This window comes from Solanum dulcamara, chromosome 10, assembly GCF_947179165.1.
Source record: "Solanum dulcamara chromosome 10, daSolDulc1.2, whole genome shotgun sequence".
Lineage (NCBI taxonomy): Eukaryota > Viridiplantae > Streptophyta > Magnoliopsida > Solanales > Solanaceae > Solanum > Solanum dulcamara.
In genome coordinates, this window is record NC_077246.1 from 40,109,208 (window position 1) to 40,113,959 (window position 4,752).

At 40.8% G+C, this 4,752-nt stretch overlaps 1 pseudogene; it reads left to right on the forward strand.

Annotated features, from left to right (window-relative positions):
* Positions 1-2,052: 2,052 nt before the first annotated feature.
* Positions 2,053-2,172, forward strand: LOC129871793 (5S ribosomal RNA; annotated as a pseudogene).
* Positions 2,173-4,752: the final 2,580 nt, after the last annotated feature.

A 4,752-nucleotide genomic window follows, 5' to 3' on the forward strand; every position in this document is an offset into this window, starting at 1 on the left:
ACCTTAAACTTCTCCAACCATGGCTGCCTCTTCTCTCATGTTTTTTTCTCTATTTTTTGGCTGATTTTGGAATCTAAATGACTTAAGAGTCATTAATATGTATATATCCACCTTTTAATAAGGTGCCACGTGGCAGCCCCTTAGGGTGACATATGGCAACCCCCTAGGACGCCACCTAGGCTCATGCGACCTATCACGCGCCGCCATGTGGCAGCGGGGTCCACCCCCCAAGAAGGCAGGTGAGTCACCTTATTTCTTGTCACCTGCTTGCTTGAGGTGCTTGCTTGTCACCTGCTTGGTTCACTTTTGTAAGTTTGGAAACTAGTTTCTGCTCCCTCTCGTAGGTTCGTAATCTCATCTTATTTTAAGAGCCTATGTAACTCATGCTACTAAAGCTTGGTACGTACTCCAATAGCTTAAGTATGTAAGACTTCCAAGTTAGTAGCTTAAGTAGATAAATCGAGTCCTATGACCCATTACTTGGCCTCCAATTCCTTCCGGACTCTTATGATTTCATCTCCAACCTTCTCTACTATGGGGTATCACATTCTTCCTTCCTTAGAGCCATTTGATAGTGTCGTAGCGTATCCGGCTTACATGATAATGTCCAAGGAACTTATGAGACATTCTGAGTTTAAAAAGGGTGGGGTGTAACATCCTTCCCCCCTTTAGAACATTCGTCCCCGAATGTTAGACAAGACTTCTCTTAGCACCTTATACAAATCGTAGGGAGATTCTTTGCTATTTTCTTAACACATACTTCCATACCAATACTTTATATACGTGTTTCAGGAATCGGGGTTACCTATAAATATTGGTTATATGTGCAAATACTTGTATTTCATGTTCTCTTCAGTTCCCCAGTCATCCTCTTTCTGGTTTTGGTTTTTCTATCGTGTCGTGATGGAAGGCACGTCTTTAGTCTACAATCTTCCAGTTCGCCAATCTAAGATGGCGATAGGTTTTTTTTTCCTCACAGGACTCCATCTCCTGCACCTTATTTATGGAACATACCCTGGGTGGCTCATCAGTATCTTTGCGAAGCATTCCTATCTGATGGACTGGGCGTATAGTTCCAAATAAGGTGGTAAGCGCAACTTACTAGCTGTGTTGCCCACCTTATGATCAACTTGATATAGTCTAATATATTTTGGGTTAGTTTCCTTTTTTGTGTGACTCCGTTATGAACATCCAATCATCAATTTGAATTCTGAACATCGATGTCAATTATCTGTATATCATTCCTGCCAACTCTGGGTTTTTAGTCAATAGCTTGCTTAATCATGTCGGGGCCATTGGAATACTGGAGTAGTAATTGTTACTGTAGGCAACTTGATAAGTGATGGATAGTCATTCCGGCTACCTTCGAAGTTAGTCTCCCGGCTTGTGACATATCTTCAAGCATCTAATAGTGCGCTCAGTCTGTTTAGTAGATCGAGGGATAAATGCGGTACTAAGACCTGTCTGTGCTCCTGATCTCTTCTTGGACTGATCTCAAGGCGTTAATTATAATTGAAGTCCCTTTATCTGGGATATTAGATGAGTAAACCTCACGGAACCTTACTACTTTCTTGTCATATAACTTCACCTAGTTCTAGCGGCATAGGTGGTCTTGCTTGGAAGCAAATGAACTGATTCGTTAGCCTACTCACAATAACCCATATAGCACCCTACTCTTACAGAGTACAAAATAGGTTCATAATGACGTTGATAATTTAGGAATCGTTAGCCTCGTATAGTCCTTCTCGACTCTTTTCAGAACTTTAACTGGCATTCGATATTTTGGGTCCTGCTTTTTCGCCCTTAGAGTTGGCTACCAAGTGGTGTCGAAATTTCTTCGTCCACTGGCCCATACAGCCATTCTGCGGTTTCCCTCTCATTAACTAGCTCTATGTTGAAGAGATGTGGCATTCGAGTGCGTCGTCAATTAGCAATTAGCTAATCCTTCTTGTTTTGCTTAAGCCCTTGTTACAATTTCCTTAACGTATCTTATAATAATATGGGTACATAATCTCATATCGTTTCTCCGTCACTAGTTCAGATTCCTCCATCTCGAGCGATCACACCAGCACTAACGCATTAAGTTCCATCAAAATTTTGAAGTTAAGCGTGTTGGGGCGAGAGTAATATTGGGATGGGCGACCTCCATGGGAAGTCTTCGTGTCGCGTTTCATTGTAATCCTTGCCATAATGTGTGGGGCACTTGACTTAGCTCCAGATTTACCTCAGCATTGTTTCGCAAGTCTTTATGTTTTGCTCTGTCTTCTCGTCTATTATCTTGCATCCAGCGTGTCGATATCCTTTCATTAGTACATTCTTCTATTTTTATACGCCGCCTTCTAGTGTTATGTTGTTCAGGGTCTCATTGTAAACTTCTTAACGCTGCCTTATGTAGCATTCTGGCGTCCCTCCAATTATTGGTAGCTTCCGGACCTTTCTAACTTGGTTTGGCAAGGTATCTTATTAAAGTTTAGACACCTATCTCAAATGTATTCCCATATCGATTGCCTTCACCTTACTTTTGCCATTTTCTCATTAACTTCCCCCCTTTAGAGGGTACTCGTATTTTCCTCTGTTTGTACTTGTAGTCGTTCCAATTTCAATTAGGCAGTACTAGTATTCTGATGATAACTATTCCAGGTTTTCTTGAAGTAGTGATTTTGTCCCAACCTATATCCTTTGCTACATGGGGCGAATAGAAGTTGCATCATTTGTTCCTTAAGTTTTCCATCCTCGTCCCTTAAGGGTTCCACTATTTTTGGGGCGACGTTGTGTACATGCGTCATTTTTTTGTATCGTAAGTCCCATGCTCTTACTGCGTTCTCAACGCAGGCCTTTAACTTAGCCAACGCGTACTATGTGCGTCTGACTAGTGGTTCCACTTTATCCCTGCATACTCGTATCACATTGTTCAATTCATACTTAAATATCCCCCTTTTTGTTCGTACATATATTCAGTTCTCGACATCTCTTTGAGGTGCTTCTATTAGAATTTCTTTCCCCAATTAGTTAGTGGAGAACTATGAACTGTTATCGTAACTCATTTTCCAACCATTGTTGGAAGAAATCAGAACCTCTTAAACATCACAATATTTCTTTTAATACTTGACCTACCTGGTCTCCTTCTGAGTTTATCCTCGAGTTGTGAACAACTCGTCCAATTTACAATAGGAGTTGAGGGCTTGGTATTTTTTTTCCAAAAAGAGTAAAACTCATTCGTGGGACATCTTATCCGTCATCCTGAACCCTCTGTTTATCTTCCTACAATACAAATACGGCTAGAGATACCATAATCCGAACTTTCTACTTAAATAAGCTTTTGTTCCTCCGACATAAAATTTTTCAAGTGAAAAGGGTGCCCCTTATCGGCAACCTGAAGGATACCTCTTACAACTTTAGTTGAACACAGTAGGGGTACTTGGTATCAACTTCTCAGACATAAAAATCTATGTTTCATTTCCTTTTCCCCGTTCTGGGAAAATTTCGACAGAGTTTCCTCTACACTTTTTACTATCCCACAACCTACACGCAGAAAATACCAACAATGCCTCATAGGGACAACACACACACACACACACATATATATATATATATTTATATCATATCACAGTCGCATAGGGCTTTCAATGTCATCTCATATCACAGCCACACAGGGCTTTCAATGTCAACAATAATATCAAAAAAACTGGACTTACCTCATATATCCAACTTCAAACTGCATCTGTTGCACTTTCTGTCTGCTTTCCTTTCAATTTTCAACTTTACATTTCAATAGTACTTCTACTTCAATACCTTACCCGATGGATATCTTCAGTGGCTTTACTTTACTTACCTGCATGCTTCGTAACTTTCCATGTCGTCCATTAATTCCTTTTGTTGGTGTCGTCCTTCTGTTAAGATCCAAGGTTAGTATAAAGAATTTTCCTATGACTCGGATCTACAGCACGATCTCAGATGTAAAAGAAAGGTAACATCCTAAATGTCCTGTAGCTTCCTGTTTATAGATATGGCGCGCATCACATCGATAACCAAGACTCTACTAGACACGGTCTGCAGACAATCCAAGGACGAACTGCTCTAATACCACTTCTGTCATGACCCAACCCCGTAGGTTGCGACTGGAGTCCGACCTGGACCCCCCGTACATATATCTATCAGTTGTAGACACATTGAATTGTAAATAAAGCAATATCATGTAATAGAGCCCCACTAGGCAATAACATTTACATACACCTGTAGCCTTTTTTGTTTGTATCACAACATGACAGGGCACGCAAGCCGACAGGGCACGCAAGCCGATAAGGCTGCCATAATATAACAACATATACAATATATCATATAGACCCAGCTGAACCAAATTGACATATACAACCCACATATACATGTTTGCTGACCTCTAAATATATAAATGACTACATATGGCGGGACAGGGCCCCGTCGTACCCCTGAATGGATAAAACAATTTCTATACATCCGTGGACAGTATCAAAACTAGGCCCTGATACAATGGAGCCTCTTCCAGCTGAGCTGCGTGGAATCCTAAGCTGACGGACTCCCAAAATCTGTATCTGTACCTGTGAGCATGAACGCAGCCCTTCGGGAAAGGAGGTCAGTACGACATATGTACTGAGTATGTAAAATGTAACATAATACACTGGAGGTATATTTGAAATAGAGAAGCAGGGGAACAAATTATCAAATCGAAGTCATGTACCTATACTCTGTGAATCACAAAAGCATGCATGCTAAATT